This window comes from Colobus angolensis, unplaced genomic scaffold, assembly GCF_000951035.1.
Source record: "Colobus angolensis palliatus isolate OR3802 unplaced genomic scaffold, Cang.pa_1.0 Scaffold136, whole genome shotgun sequence".
Taxonomy (NCBI): domain Eukaryota; kingdom Metazoa; phylum Chordata; class Mammalia; order Primates; family Cercopithecidae; genus Colobus; species Colobus angolensis.
In genome coordinates this window covers 1,523,201-1,539,437 of record NW_012114444.1, presented here as the reverse complement: position 1 = coordinate 1,539,437, position 16,237 = coordinate 1,523,201, and the positions used below count along the sequence as shown (strand labels likewise).

General features: G+C 51.3%; 1 protein-coding gene and 1 long non-coding RNA gene across 2 annotated transcripts in view; one reads left to right on the top strand and one right to left on the bottom strand.

Annotated features, from left to right (window-relative positions):
- The window catches only part of DNAJC5 (DnaJ (Hsp40) homolog, subfamily C, member 5), a 1,035,873-nt gene that overhangs the window by 36,009 nt on the left and 983,627 nt on the right, over positions 1-16,237 (top strand). The gene's annotated exons all lie outside the window — the stretch shown is intronic.
- LOC105506341 lies at positions 16-2,362 on the bottom strand. The gene is made up of 3 exons (XR_001000911.1): positions 1,373-2,362; positions 945-1,101; positions 16-390 (listed from the first exon to the last, which is right to left on the bottom strand). It is a non-coding gene; the product is annotated as an uncharacterized LOC105506341 (long non-coding RNA).

Genomic DNA, 16,237 nt, shown 5'->3' with positions numbered 1-16,237 from the left:
AAAAAAAAAAAAAAAAAGAAAATAAGCAAAATAAATACTTTTGTCCACCCCTCCCTACCCTCTTTTGGTGACTTGGGGTGGCCTGGGTCAGTGCTCAGCCCAGCGTCCTGCAGCCAGAGCCAACCATGGCACGCCTGGTCTCCTCCAGATAAATGCACGGCCCGTGTCTCCGCTGGCCTTTGGAATCAGCTCAATACTCGTTCAGATGCAGAGCGTGTGTGCCCTGCTGGGACAGACGTCATTGTTGTGTGGTGCTTGAGTGGCACCAATAAGCCACAGAAGAGAAATCCAGAAACACGGGATGCGCTATGTCATTCCATGCCATGGCGTCAGGAGCGGTGTGTAGCATCTTTTGGTTTGAGAGTAAAATTCCACAATGAGAAATGGTATCTGAGCAAAGAAGCAAAGCGCACAGAGGCTGGAGACGCTAAAGCATCCAGTCCCAGGCAGGACCCCACCAGGTGGGCAGGCAAAGGCCTGTGCATGGGCAAAGGCCTGTGCATGGGCAGACGGTGTGCCCGTGAGCAGCACATGCATGCAGGGTCACGGGTCAGCCACGAGCAGGACACACATGCAGGGTCATGGGTCAGCCACCAGCAGGACACGCACACTCACGTGTGTACATGGGCAGGTGTGCTGGACCCACATGTGTCGTGGCGTCAGCCCTTCCTTGTCCCTGGGGAAAGGGCTGTTGGCTGTCGTGACAGGGAGCCTCCCAGCTTTGACCAGGCCCCAGGAGCCATGGTGTCTTCTGGCTGCCTCTCCTGGCCACCAGCCAGGAACCCCAGACCCCAGGGCCATGGTTGCGTCTGCTGTGCCATCTTGTGGACAAATGGACGATCCAATCCAGACGGCATTGCAGAGACTGACTGGGGCTCTGAAACCTGGCCAGAGCCGCCCTCAGGCCGCCCTCCTCACCTTGAGCCATTAGCCTGCTCTGCCACCTGTGTCAGGCCCGGGTGCCGTCCAGAGGCCTCCTTCCAGCCCTCTGCAAACTGGCCCCGTGTTCACGGGCGTCCAGCGGGATCCACCACAGAAAGAGAGCTTTCTCAGAGGCATCTCAGTGCGTGGGCCCAGCCAGAACCTCGAGGGCTTCTGTCCCTGGGGGGCAGGGCAGAACGAGAGGACACAGAGACACAGAAAAGGTGGCAGCTGGCTGAGGGCAGGACAGAGCAGGAGGACACAGGGACACAGAGGTGGCAGCTGGCTCGGTGGGAGCGGAAGGTGCAGCTTTCTTCGGCCCCCCCACCCTTTGCAGCTCACCCTTCTCCCTCTATGGCCCCCTTATCCCCAAACCCCCTCGGCCATCTCTCTGAGTAAAGGACAGGCCAGAGCCGAGCGGGTATGTCCCCTGCCAGGGTCTCCCGCACGCCTGGGTCTTCTGGGCTGGGGAGTAGCAGAAGGATCTGCAGGGCTCTCGAAGTTGTCTGGGAGGAGCCTCAATGACGAGAGGAAGGAACAAGGGGTTCGGCTGGGATTGGCCAATTCCCTGGGTCATCCCAGAACCACGAGCTCGTCTTCCTGGGTTACAGTGTCCTGAGCTTGGTCGAAAAGGGATGAACGAAGGGCCAGTTGTGATGACCCTGCATAGGTTTGACAGCTCCATGTCCTTCTAAATCAAGTGTGGGTCTGGGTCCCTGGCCCCCTCCAGCCCGGGGTCCAAGCCTCCCTCAGGCAGAGTCAGCCTCTCGCTCCAGTGCCATCAGCTGTAACCTATGCGGGTAAAACGCCAGGAGAGGCTGGACCCCCAGCTCACCGGCCTGTGGCTCGGGCCTCCTGCACTTGCAGAGGAAGGGCTGAGGGTGGTAACTAGGAGGAGGGGCTGTGAGCCGGGAAGGGAACATGGCCAGAGGGGGACGAAGGCCACGGGGAGCACCGCGGGAGCCCTGCCGTCTGTGCAGGGTTCGGCCTTCCCGCCTCGGCATGGGAAGTCTCTCCATCTGTTCGGGTTTTCTTTGGGTCTTTTTTCCAACCATGTTTTGCAGTTTGCAGTGTACAAATCTCACACTTCCCTTGTGAAATTATTCCTAAGTAGCTTATTCTTTCTGACGCTATTTGACCAGGACGCTTTCTGCATTTCATCTTGGGGTGTTCCCTGTCAGTGCAGAAATACCGCCACCTCTGGGTTTGATCCTGCACCCCATGGCCTTGTTAAACTCCTCCGTTCATCTTCTCAGGTTTTACTTCATTTTATTTTGTCTTTGTAGATTCCTCAGGCGAGTCCACCTACTGCGTGAGGCGTAGTTCTACGTCTTTTTTGCTAATCCCGGTGATTTGAGGTCCATGTTATTGCCTTACTGCCCTGGCTGGAACTCACTGTGCAGTGTGGGAGGAGCAGGAGGGGAGGGTCCCCTTGGCTTGCTCCCTGCCGTGGGAGAGATGGTCAGGCTTTCCCCAGGAAACATGCCATTGGTTTCCATAGATTCCATTACTAGGTCAAGGAGGTTCACTCTCATTTCTGGTTTGTTGAAAGTTTTTTTTTAATTACAAATTGGTGTTAGATTTTGTCAAATGGAGTTTCTGTGTCAATTGGGATGATTATGTGGCTTTTGTCCTTTATTTTATTAATATGATTTATTACATTAATTGAATTCTGGCTGTTAAACCAATCTTTCAGTCCTGGGAAATATCCCCCCACTTGATCATGGTGTACAGTATTATCTTTTTAAAATAAATTGTTGGATTTGGTCAGGCACAGTGACTCATGCCTGTAATCCCAGCACTTTGGGAGGCCGAGGTGGGAGGACGGCTCGAGCCCAGGAGGTCCAGGCTGCACTGAGCCGAGATTGCCATTGCCTGGGTGACAGAGTGAGACCCTGTCTCAAAATAAATAAATAAATAGTTGAATTTGATTTGCTAAGTTAAAAAGATTAAGTAAGTGTCCAGTTCAGCAGCATTAATTACATTCACAATGTTGTGTCACCGTCACCACTAGCTACATCCCCAACTCATCACGCCAAACAGAAACCCTGTCTTCATGAATAATAACTTCCCATTCCCTTCCCACCCCCAGCCCCTCTTAACCTCGAGTCTGCTTTTTGTGTTTGTGAATTTGGCTGGTCCAGATATTTGATGCAAATAGAATTATACAACATTTTTCCTTTTGTTTCTGGCTTACGTCACTCAGCACAGGGCTTCCAAGGTCACTCAGCAGAGAGCTTCCAAAGTCACTCAGCACAGCGCTTCCAAGGTCACTCAGCACAGAGCTTCCAAGGTCACTCAGCACAGAGCTTCCAAGGTCACTCAGCACAGCGCTTCCAAGGTCACTCAGCACAGCGCTTCCAAGGTCACTCAGCACAGGGCTTCCAAGGTCACTCAGCATAGCGCTTCCAAGGTCACTCAGCATAGCGCTTCCAAGGTCACTCAGCACAGCGCTTCCAAGATTATTTACCTGGTAGCAAGTGTCAGACTTCCTTCATTTTTCTGGCTGAATCATATTCCCGTGGGTGGATGGACTACATTTTGTCCTCCATTCATCTGTTGGGAGCAAGTGTGCTGTTTCCACCTTTCAGCCATTGTGAATAACACTGCTGTGGGAGCGTACGTGTCTGCTTGGGTGCTTGTCTTCATTCCTCCGGACATACCCTTGGGAGTGGAATTGCTGGATCGTAAGGTAATTCTGTGTTCCACTTTTTGAGGAGCTGCCAAATTGTCTCCTACAGCGGCTACTCCATTTTACATTCCCACCATCAATTCCAACTTCTCCACATCCTCTCCATAGCTTGTTATTTTATTTTTATTTATTTATTTTTTTGAGACAGGGTCTCATTCTGTCGCCCAGGCAGGAGTGCCGTGGTCCGATCTCAGCTCACTGCAACCTCCGCCTCCCAAGTTCAAGTGATTCTCCTGCTTTAGCCTCTCGAGTAGCTGGGATTACAGATGCATGCCACCACACCCAGCTAGTTTTTTGTTTTTTGGAGAGCGGCCGTCCTATCGCATGTGACGTAGTGTCTCTGTGTTTTGATTCACATTTCCCTAGTGACCAGAGAGGGCTGTTGAGCATCTTTTCATGTGCTCATTGGCCATTTTATATCTTACTTGGAGAAACATGTATTTGAGTCCTTTGCCTATTTTTAAATGGAATTTTGTTGTTGTTGAATTGTAGCAGTTCTTTATATATCCTGGATATTACAACTCTTACCAGATATATGATTTGCAAATATTTTCTCCCAATCTGTGGCCGACATTTCACTCTCTTGATAGTATCCTTTGATGCATAATAGTTTTTAATTTTAATGAACTCCAATTTATCTGTTTTCTGTTAAAAAAAATTTATTTTTTGAGACAGAGTCTCGATCTGTTCCCCAGGCTGGAGTGCAGTGGCGCAATTCTGGCTCACTACAACCTTTGCCTCCTGGGTTCAAGCGATTCTCCTGCCTCAGCCTCCCGAGTAGCTGGGATTACAGGTGCCCACTATCATGCCCAGCTAGTTGTTGTATTTTTAGTGGAAACAGAGTTTTGCCACATTGGCCAGGCTGGTCTTGAATGCCTGATCTCAGGTGAGCCTCCTGCCTCGGCCTCCTAAAGTGCTGGGATTACAGGCGTGAGCCACCACGCTTGGCCCTGTCTCTTTTCTTTTGTTGCCTGTGCTTTCTGTGCCATTTACCATTGCCATGTCAAAAGTCTTGATAATTTGTCCCTATGTTTTCTTCTGAGAGTTTTATAGTTTTAGCTCTTACATGTAGGTCTTTGATCCATTTTGTGTTAATTTTTGTATATGTTGTAAGATAAAGGTCCAACTTCATTGTTTTGCATGTGTAAATACTTTTTCCCAGCATCGTTTGTTGAAGAGGCTGCCCTCTCCCCACTGGTATTGGTCCCTTATTGAAAGTCAATGGACCATGTATATGGGGGTTCATATGGGGGTCCATCTGGGGGTTCTCTGTTTTACTCCATTGGCCTCTATGTCCATCCTCTTGCCAGCAGCATATTATCTTGATGACTGTAGCTTTATGAGTAAGTTTTGAAATCAGAAAGTGTGAGTTCTCCAAGTTTGTTCTTTGTTTTCATGATTGTTTGGGCTTTTTAGGGTTCCTGAAGTTCTATATGAATTTTAGGAGGAAGGTTCAATTTCTGCAAAAATTGCTGTCGGGATTTTGAGAAGGATAACATTGAATCTGTGGATTGTTTTGAGTAGTACTGTCATCTTAACAACAGTAAGTCCTCCAGTCTGTGAACACGGATGACTTTCCATTTATTTGTGTCTTCTTAATTTCTTTCATCAATGTCTTGTAGTTTTTGGCATACAAGTCTTTTTCCTCCTTGGTTAAATTTATTCCTAAGCATCTGATTCGTTTCAGTGCTATCATAAGTGGGCTTCTTTTGTTTTTGGATTGCTCATTGCTAGCGTCCAGCTGATTTCTGAGTAATGATTTTGTACCCTGAATCTTTGCTGAGTTCACTTATTAGGTTTAACAGTTTTTTTTTTTTTTTTTGAGACGGAGTCTCACTCTGTGGCCCAGGCTGGAGTGCAGTGGCACGATCTCGGTTCACTGCAAGCTCCGCCTCCTGGGTTTACGCCATTCTCCTGCCTCAGCCTCCCGAGTAGCTGGGACTACAGGTGCCCGCCACCATGCCCGGCTAGTTTTTTGTGTTTTTTTAGTAGAGACGGGGTTTCACCATGTTAGCCAGGATGGTCTCGATCTCCTGACCTTGTGATCTGCCCGTCTTGGCCTCCCAAAGTGCTGGGATTACAGGCGTGAGCCACCACGCCCTGCCCAACAGTTTTGTTTTTTTTTTTTAATGGTTCTCTGTGCTTTTCTACATGGTGTGTATCATCTGCAAATTGAGACCACGTTAGTTCTTCCTTTCCAACTTGGATGCCTTTTGTTCCTTTTTCTTGCCTAATTGCTCTGGCTAAAACTTCCAGTATTATGTTGAATAGAACTGGCAAAAGCAGGCATCCTTGTCTTTTTCCTGATCCTGGGGAGAAGCTTTCAGTCTTGTACCATTGACCGTAATGTCAGTTGTGGGTTTTTCATAGATGACTTGATTTACTAAATTTTACTAAAGATATTTTGGTTTATGTTCATGAGGGATAATATCTTATAGTCTGTTCATGTCTTTGTCTGGCTTTGATACCAGAGTAATTCTGATTTCATAGAATGAATTAGAAAGTGTTTCCTCATCCTTTACCTTCTGAGGATTTTGTGTGAGATTGCCATTATTTCTTCTGAAAATATTTGATGGAGTTTACTAGCAAAGCCAGTGCTGCTTGGGCTTTAATTTCTTTACTTGTCATGGGTATCTTCAGGTTTTCTCTTTCTTCCTGACTCATTTTGGTAATTTGTGTCTTTCTAGGAATTTCTCAACTTCATCTAAGTTGTCAAATGGTTGGCATAAAATGGTTCATAATACTCCTTTATAATTCTTTTAATTTCTATAGGATCAGTAGCAGTGTTCTCTCTTTTATTTCTGATTTTAGTAATTTGTGTCTTCTCTCTTTTTTATGGGCATTCTTGCTAAACATTTATCCATTTTGTTGATTTTTGCAGAAAATCAAGTTTTGATGCCACTGATTTTTTGTATTGACTTTCTGTTTTCTGTTGCATCACTGTTCACTCTAGTCTTTTTACTTCTCTTCCTTCGGCTTGGTTGGGGTTGGATTTATTCTTCTTTTTCTAGTTTCTTTTGGTGGAAGACTATATTATTGATTATATTATTGATATAATATGATTATATTATTGACCTTTTTGCCTTTGAAATACAGGTGTTTAAAGTTGTGAATTTCCTGCCTTAGCTGTATCTCATGCTTTCTGGTATGTTGTGGTTTTGTTTTCATTAAGTTCAAATTGTTTTCTAATTTTAATTTTCTTTTTTGTGATTACTTTTTTGACTCATGGGTTATTTAGAAATGTGTTGTTGAGCTTTCAAATATCGACTTATTTCTCCAGTTCATTTTTAATTTAATTTAATTTTATTTTTTTGAAATGGAGTCTCACTCTGTTGCCCAGGCTGGAGTGCAGTGGTGTGATCTTGGCTCACTGCAACCTCTGCCTCCCGGGTTCAAGTGATTTTCCTGGCTCAGCCTCCCATGTAGCTGGGATTACAGGCACACGCCATGATGCCCAGCTAATTTTTGTATTTTTAGTAGAGACAGGGTTTCATCATGTTGGCCAGGCTGGTCTTGAACTCCTGACCTCAGGTGATCCACATACCTCGGCCTCCCGCAGTGCTAGGATGACAGGCACGAGCCACCGCACCTGGCTACTTCTGTTCTTGATTTCTAATTTAATTCCATTGTGTTAGAGAACATACCTTGTAGAGTTAAATTCTTTTAAATTAGTGAGACTTGCTCTGAGTGTAGCCTACAGGCTCTCCTGGCAAGTGTGACACTGCGGCTGACTGTTGCCATCACAGGGAGTGATTTATGAATAGGAGTTTGGGTAAGGTGGTTGGCAGTGCTGTTAAGGTCTTCGGTGTCCTTACTGGTATTCTGTGTAGATGCTTTATCAGTTATGGAGAATGGGTATTGCAGTCTCTCATGATAATTATTGAATAATATATTTCTCTTTTCCATTCTGTCCTGTTTTGCTTCATGTATTTTGGAGTTCTCCTGTTAGGTATGTATACACATTTATGTCTTTCTGTCAGTATTGACCCTTTTATCCTTATAAAATGTCCTTTGTCTCTAGTGTTTTCTTCCTTAAAGTCTATTTTGTCAGATGGAATACCTGCGTTCCACCTCTGTTGCAATTATGATTTGCCTCGTGTGTAGTTTTCTGTCCTTTTGCTTTCGATCTATTTGCATCTTGAAACTTAAAGCATGTCTCAGAGACGGCATGCAGTTGGGCCTGGAGTATTTTATCCAGTCCGATAATCTCTCCACCTGATGTTGTCGTTGTTGGTGCAGTGGCATTTTCGTCTCTGACATTTTGTTCCTTGCTTTCTAGGTGTCTCCTGTCTTTTTTGTTTCTGTCCCTCCTTTACTGCCTTCTTTTGTGTTAAGCAAATATGTCTTAGTTACCCTGTTAGTTAATTCCGCTGTCGATTGTGTTAATTGTTAAACACATTTTGAGTTATGTTCTTAGTGATTGTCCAAGAAATCAGTATACATCTTAATGTATTACAATCTACGTTAGGTGAATACTGACTTAATTCCAGTAAAATGTCACCTCTGATCCAGGACAGAGCCGTTCCCGCCCTGAGTTGTGACCGCGCACCCCGCTTTGTCCGCTCCCGCCCTGAGTTGTGACCGCGCACCCCGCTTTGTCCGTTCCCGCCCTGAGTTGTGACCGCGCACCCCGCTTTGTCCCTGTGTCCCTCTGGCCTGAGGGTGGTGTTGGCTTCCTGTAGTTGAGACTTTCCGAGTTGCTCCTCATCCCCATGGGGACCTTCTCACACCTCTTCAGCCAGCATCCATAGCGAACGCTGGGTATGGGCTGCTTTCTCCCACGGACTCCACTGGCTACAGGCATCTCCACCTGCTGTGGCCCTGACACTCCCCTTCCTCCCCTTCCTCTCGATGTTCGTGGGGCATTTAGGGGCTTCGTTTGGGGATGGATTAAAGGCCTGGGCACCTCTTTCCACTTCTCATTCCTGGGGAGGAGGTCCCCTGTTCTCCCAGGCTTTCCTCAGTCTCCCCCTCCCCTTACCCTTTGTCGATTTTCCTGGGGAATTTTACTTTATTAAAAGTTCATTAACAGATATTCTGCTACCAGGAGAGAAAAGCAATGACCGGAGATTTGGCTGCGGAAAAAAAATCGATGGGTAGGGACACCGTATCATTCATAGGACCCCTTCTGCCTAAAGCTCAGCGTTGGGCTGAGGCCACAGGTGGAAAGCAGTGGAGACGTGGAGCGCGGGGGCCGAGTGCAGCTTGGCTGGGTCCCTGCCGGTGGCCACAGCACCTGCAAAGCCACAGGGACCCCATGTGGGGAATTCATGGGCCTCTGTCGTGAACTGCAGCCAGGGACCCTGGTGTGCTTGGGCAGCTGGGGTGCTCTCCGGTTCCGCTGCGCGCCTGGCTGCTGCCTGAGCAGCTCTGCAGATGTGCATCATGGGCAGGGCCGTTTTGGGGCCGTTTTCCACACCAGCAGCACCCTGGCTCCAGAGCAAGGCTTCCTGAAGGAAGAAGGGGGCTTTGCAGCATAGTTTGAGTCGGGCTGTGTTTCTTTCCATCCCAAACACATAGAGACGACCAAGGCCCTGATCCCAAAAGAAGAGCCCAGGCTGCCGGCCATTCTGGGGACAACGATGCTAACTCAGGGACAGGTGCAGCCTCTGGACCAGGCTGGGTCGTGGGGCACACACTCGCTGTCTGCGGCGTTTTCCACGTGGGCACTGCCGACCGGGAATGTCAGGGGAAGAAGGAAGTTGTTTGCTGGCTTGTCATATGTTATAGCTAATTATTTAATTACCCTAATTTAAAGTTTCACCAGATTTAGCATCAAAACAAAAATCTTGTGATTGCAGCATCAGAAAGCAATAATGTAATTAACTTGTTTAGTGTAACATACTAACTTGGCTGATTGCAAGGCGTGAGGCCTGGGGGCACCACACTTGAGGTGGTGTGGGCGTTTGTCAGGCCCAGACTCCTGGCCTCAGCAGCGGTGCCCGGCTCCCGGTGCACAGGGCTCCCAGGCCCAGGCGAGGATCAGGCCACTCTGCCACCTCAGGGAGTGGGTGCCGGCCTCACCCCCAGGGCTGGGGCTCTCTCTCAGGCTGCGGGCAGGCAGCGCCCTGGCCCAGAGGCTCTGGCCTTGGCCACAGCTGGGTTTTGAGCACTCAGCCCAGCAGAAATGCCGTTCCCAAGGCCGTGCAGGCTGTGCAAGCTGGGACACCCTGCTAACCAGGAGTGGAATTGAGAACAGGGTTTCTCTACACCACGAGTTCTTCCCAGAACCACGTAACAGATTCCAGTGTTGTCTGCAAAGTTACCAAACCCCTGTTTGGTCAGCATCCTTTGCTGAGAGAGCAGCTTTCTCTCTTCCCCCTTTCCTCCTCCCTCTCCCACCTCAGCTTCCAGAGGTGGCGAGCATGGCAGGAACCCTCTGTCCTTTTGGAGCCTGGAGACCCCAGGTCCTTCCCTTCAGAAATCCCTGCCATCTGGTTTTGAGACTGGCTTTGGGGGACAGTGGCCCTGGTGGGGATTCGGGCAGGAAAGGCCCCTGTTGAGGTCGAGCCTGGCAGTGTGGGGGGACTGGCTCGTCTTTGTGGCGGGCCTCACACACGCGGCCGTCTGGGCACACAAGAGCATTTTGGTCACGCGTGTGTGCAAATGAGAACTGAGAACTGTGTGCTTCGGAGACAGGCTGGAGTGTGTGGGGACGGGCGGGAACTTGTACACACGTGAGCCGTCCCAGCCCAGCAGAGCCTGAACGTGAGGTGGCTTGCTGCAGCCAGTGGGCAGAAGGGGCAGGTTTTGGTGTTGGGAACCCAGTCCCCGAGGCTGAGAAACTGCCCACACGCCTCCCGCTGTTCTTTGAAGTGAGGGGTTCATTTTGCGTGGAGCCTGGAGCACAGAGCAGGTCCCATACCATCAGGCAAAGCCCACCTGTCTCACCTGCTCCCCAGCCCCGAGATGGTTTCAGGATGAGCCAGTGTAGCCAATTTGGGGAAAAATCATAAAACCAATTCAAGCCTGGCTGCCCAAGTTTTGAGATCCACCAACTGAGCCACTTTTTCTCAATTTCAGTCACATCACCCTGAATTCAAGGAAGTACTTCCCGTGAGCTTGTGCTATGGTGCGAATGTTTGTGTCCCTCCAGAATTCACATTGAAGCGTAATCCCCAGGGCCATAGTATGAAGCCTTCGGGAGGTCAGTAGGCCGGGAAGGCTCTGCCCTCACCAATAGATCAAGGGCGGGAGGGATGAGTCCATTCCTTCCCTCCCTTCTGCCACGTGAGGACACAGCGCTGCTCCCCTCCAGAGGACCCCTCTTTGCAGAAGCCAGGAGCTGCTGTCCCCAGACGCGAGGCTGCAGCGCCTTAGTCTTGCACTTCCTGGCTTCCAGAACTGCGTGAAATACATTTCAATGCTTTACAAATGACCCAATCACAGGTGTTCTGTTACAGCAGCACAAACACACTAAGCTTGATAGAATTTTCTAGAAGGTATCAATCTGCTGATCAAACAACGGGGAAAAGGTAGAGTCTGAGAGGGAGTGATGTGCTAAAGGAGCCCCGCTGGGAGGGGTTTTGGGAATCTGTGGGCAGCTTTATAGTTCTGGGCACTTTTATTTTTTTTTTTTTTTTTTTTTTTTTTTTTTTTGAGACAGAGTCTCGCTCTGTCGCCCAGGCTGGAGTGCTGTGGCCAGATGTCAGCTCACTGCAAGCTCCGCCTCCTGGGTTCACGCCATTCTCCTATCTCAGCCTCCTGAGTAGCTGGGACTACAGGCGCCCGCCACCTCGCCCGGCTAGTTTTTTGTATTTTTTTAGTAGAGACGGGGCTTCACCGTGTTAGCCAGGATGGTCTCGATCTCCTGACCTCGTGATCCGCCCGTCTCGGCCTCCCAAAGTGCTGGGATTACAGGCTTGAGCCACCGCGCCCGGCCCACTTTCATTTCTTAGGGGTCAGTTTGGTCTGGGTTCCCCCAAGGCCAACTCTGACCTAATCGGGGCTGGGTTTATCTGAGAGGTGATTGCAGGAGGAGGGGGGATGGAGGAAAACAGTGCCCAGGCTGGGACAAAAGGGGCTCGGCCCCACCGGCATTTATCCGCCATCCCATCTCCCGGTGCGTTGATGCCCTGGGGAGCTCACCCCCAGGCAGAAGAGCGCAGGTGCCTGGTGTGTTCGTGAAGCATCCTCGCAACCTGGGGAAGTGTCTAGGGTCCTTGGAACCTGGGGGGGGGGGTGTCTCGGGTCCTCAGAACCGAGGGGGCATGTGTCTCGGGTCCTCGAAACCTTGGGGGGGCGGGTGTCTGGGGTCCCCAGAACCTTGTGGGGAGCTGGTGTCTAGGGTGGGCTAAGAGGCATGCGCAGCGGCTCCCTTTAGGAGGAGGAAGCACCTGCCATCCAGAGACCTGCCGTGAGCACCGCACTGCACGGCCCTTCCTCACCTCTCCGAGGACAGACTCTCCAGTGAGGAGCCGGATATCTGCCTTTTCTTACATTCTACGTCTACTTCCTTTCTGAGTGGTGTTAGAATCCTCGGCTTGGGAAGACAATGCAGGCTGTGGTTTCTCACAGACAGCTCTTCATGGTGACACATTTGCTCGGCACCTGCTGTGTCCCCAGATCTGTGCCAGTGACCTGGGGTCAGAGGGCAGGGGCACAATTTAGGTCCAGTTTTTCCCAGTGGGTCATATGTGGATCTGGGGTGGGAACCACCACCCAAGAGGAGGCTGCTGGCATGCAGCCCCGAGCGCTTTTGTTTTTCCTTCTCAGCTTCATATGTTCGGGGTGTAGTCAGATTGCTGTGTGCAACTGCAGTTCACTTTCAAAGCTGTGAATCCACCTTCTGAGTGTGCTGCCGTTTCTTTACCTGCTCATTGGCTGGTTTTGTGGATGTGCCACCATCTCATTGGTCGGTTTTGTGAGTGTGCCACTATTTACCTGCTCATTGGTCGGTTTTGTGGGTGTGTCACTGTTTCTTTACCTGCTCATTAGTCAGTTTTGTGGATGTGCCACGTCTCATTGGTGGGTTTTGTGGATGTGCCGCTGTCTCATTGGTGGGTTTTGTGGATGTGCCGCTGTCTCATTGGTCAGTTTTGTGGATGTGCCGCCATCTCATTGGTGGGTTTTGTGGATGTGCCACTGTCTCATTGGTGGGTTTTGTGGACGTGCTGCCGTCTCATTGGTGGGTTTTGTGGATGTGCCGCCATCTCATTGGTCAGTTTTGTGGATGTGCCACCGTCTCATTGGTGGGTTTTGTGGATGTGCCACCGTCTCATTGGTGGGTTTTGTGGATGTGCCACCGTCTCATTGGTGGGTTTTGTGGATGTGCCGCCATTTCATTGGTCGGTGGCATTTGAGTGGTCCTCAGCTTTGGGGTGTTTTAGGCTCAGCTTCCTGAACACTCTTGTCCAGGTGTCTTGTCTTTCACTTCAGCTGTTTGATGGGTGCGTGATGCGTCTCATTGTTTGATGACTGAGCTGCTATTATGATAGCATGAAGGTGCAGCTCACGAGCATCCACGCAGGCGAATTCATGCAGTGGCTCCAGTGGGATGTTGGCTTCGTGGAGTCTTGGCATCTCCATGGCTTCCCACGAGCCTGCGAGAATGCTGGGCCTGTGATGGTGACCGCATCTTCCCTGTCCTTCATCCTTGGAAACATCATTTGTTCCCCTGTTTGGGTTCAAGTCAGGTTCAATGACTCACTAGAAGGACAGACCTCGGAAAGGCAATTCCAGTCCCGGGTATGGTTTATTAAAACAAAAGGACACGTTAAACTCTCTGAAGAGGGGACACTTGTGGAGCAGTCATGGGTGGCAGGTGTGAGCTGCTGGGAGTGCTCTCCCGTGGCGCTGTATGCACAGTGCGGTTTCTCCCAGCAGCCACGTGTGACAGCACACTTGGAACTTGCCAGCCCCAGAGGCTGGCCTGAGCTTTGGAGGCCATGGTTTTTACTGGGGCTCGGTCATGTAGACTTGAAGTCCCTGTGTGGCTGACCCTAATTAGTCTCAAGCTGACCCTGTGTGGCCCCAACCTGAAATCCCATCATTTCCTTAGCCTACCCAACCTGGCCTAAAGCCCCTAAAATACAATGTTCCAGTGGCTCAGAGTGGCTTTCTAGGTGCTTGTTAATTGCTGGACTTTTATTTGGAATGTGTGAGGTGTGGACAGCCCAGGCCTGCTGAGCTCACCCTCACTGCATGCCCCTGATGTGGCCTGGCTCCAGGCTATTGGCAATCTGACCCTCGCTCCTGGGGTTTCCACAACTGTGAACTCCCTGGTGGGCGCCTGAGGGATGTTCTGGAGAAGAAAGAGGAACACAGGATCAGCCTCAGGCTCTGGGAGGAGACCTGGACCCCACTGTTTGGGCTTGGACAGCTATCCAATTGCTCAGGGCCTGGGCACTCGTCAGCAAGTGTCCTGACTCCACGGATGGAGGGACCTCACGCTGCCCACCCCAGCGGCAGCCTCAGAGTGAGCATGGGCCTCCCACCCTCCATGCGTGTATAAACGACAGGGCTGGTGGGTGCCTAGGTCCCCCAGGAGGCTCCTGGTATGAGGCCAGCAGAGGGGGCAGGTAGGGAGGAGCCCTCTCTCTTGCACTTAGGGCTCTGGAGTGACAGAGATAGCCCTTCCTCCTGACCCAGGCATTCACCCCAGAGAGCATGCAGGGACGTGAAAAGCTTGTTCGGACCCAAAGACCAGCCTGAGCAAGGAATCTTGTGCAGATGGCTTATCCAGGAGGAGCCCAGGAGAGGGGGGCGGGAAAAGCCACAGTTTTGGAGGTCAGCAAAGCTCATGCAGGAGGCAGCCTCCTCCTCCTCCTCCTCCTCCTCCTCCTCCTCCTCCTCCTCTTCCTGCTTCTCCTCCTCCTCTTCCTCCTTCTACCAGAACCCTTCTTCCAGGACCTCGGAGAAGCACATGGAATAGCATCCAGGACTGTCTGCCCCAGGCACGCTGACCACTGGCTCCACTCCCCTGGGCAAGGGTTGCCCCTGGGTTGCTGCCTGCTGGTGACACAGGCAGGACTCAGAAGCCTGGTAGAAAGTGACCATGTGTGGCAGGTATGGGAGGCAGGGTGTGGTCAGCTTGAAGGGACAGGAAGCCTGTAGGCAGTGACCACCCTCTAGTCTGGGCTCAGAGGAGAGGCCAAGGGGACACAGGCACCAGGGGTGTGGGACCCACCTGGGCTACCCCTGCTCCTACCAGGCGAGCGCCTGGAGCCTCACAGTGGAGGGGAGACTGTGGCCGCTGGGGCGGGGGTGACAGAGGGATACCAGCTGGAGAGGGGAACCCAGGGCTGGCTCATCCACAGTGGCCATAAAACTTCAACTTTTCCTGGATGGTCACTGTGCTTGGCCAGAGGTCACTGGTGGGACTGGACTCTGGCCAGGCTTTGAGACATCCATGCCTTTCCATGTGGTAGGCCTGACCTTGGATGGGGAGGCCAGGACCCCTACCCCACCCCTCAGCCCTGGCCTGTGCTGTTGGGAAGTGGATTTGGAGGCTCTGTTGCTCTCTGCACAGTCCCTTCTGGCACCAAGGGGTGCCAGGCAGGGCTTGGGCTTCGCAGGCCCACAATGACGGGCCCTCCATTGGGATCCTGTGGGGCAGGCCAGGGGCAGGGGCAGGTGGCCTCATAAGCCCTTACGGAAGGCGGGGGTGGGAATTGCTCCCACTCCATGGCTAGGGGACAAGGGGAATTGCATTTCCAAGGGGGCTGAGCCAAACCTCCTCCAAGGCGGCAGTTTTAGAGCGAGTTGGCACCATGAGCACAGAAGACGGCAAACGTTAGACCCTCTCCCAGCTGTGGCGGCCTGGAGGGAGTTCATGCCACCTCTTCTCGAAGGGAGCGCCCTATGACCTCCTCAGGTGAAAAGACAGGGCAGTGCTGGCAAGGGCACCACGGACCACCCCCACCGCAGGTCGGGGAGACGCTGCAGGTGCCTACAGAACACTCAGCCTGGAGTCATGGGAGGTCACCCCACCCGCCTGCAGGGCCTCCTGAGGACCGAGGCCAACAGAGCGCCCTGCATGCCCAGAAATGCAACAAGCTCTCCCTTCCTTCCCCTGCAAGACCCCTCTTCAGTCGCTCATTTTGGGGCAATGGAAGCCTTTATTTGGAAAAGACATACACCAAATTTCCTCAGCTGAGCATATTTTTAAGCAGGAAATTATTATCAACCCGAGCAGGGAGGCCAAGTCGTCTGTAGACCCTGTGAGGAGCTGGGAGGTCACTTCCCTTTCCTCTGGGTGGAAGGGGACGCCTGGGAGCCAGGGGCAGAGGAGGAGGCAGAAAGGAGGGAGGGGGCAGGGAGGCAAACTGCAGGTGGACAGACAGGCAGAGCCTGGAGTCCTGGAGCTCAGAGGGGACAGAAGCCCGCCCACAGGGACAGCCCAACTCTGTCTTGTCTTTTTGCAGAATGCTCAAGCTCAAAGCCCGGCTGAGGCTGCTTTAAATTAGATGCTGCCTCAGCGGGTCCCTCTGGAGTTGATGGAAATCTAATTAGCCAGGCAGCCTGGCACAAATGTCCTAGTTTCCCTGACGCTGGGGGACGCGAGTGTCTCTTTGCTGCTGGGGTTCTCGGCCTCAGCCTGGCCTTTGCACTCTGCTTGTTTTCCAAGATGATGCCTATCAGAAACCTAATTGTTTTTTCAGAAACCGCTAATTAATTAGGCTC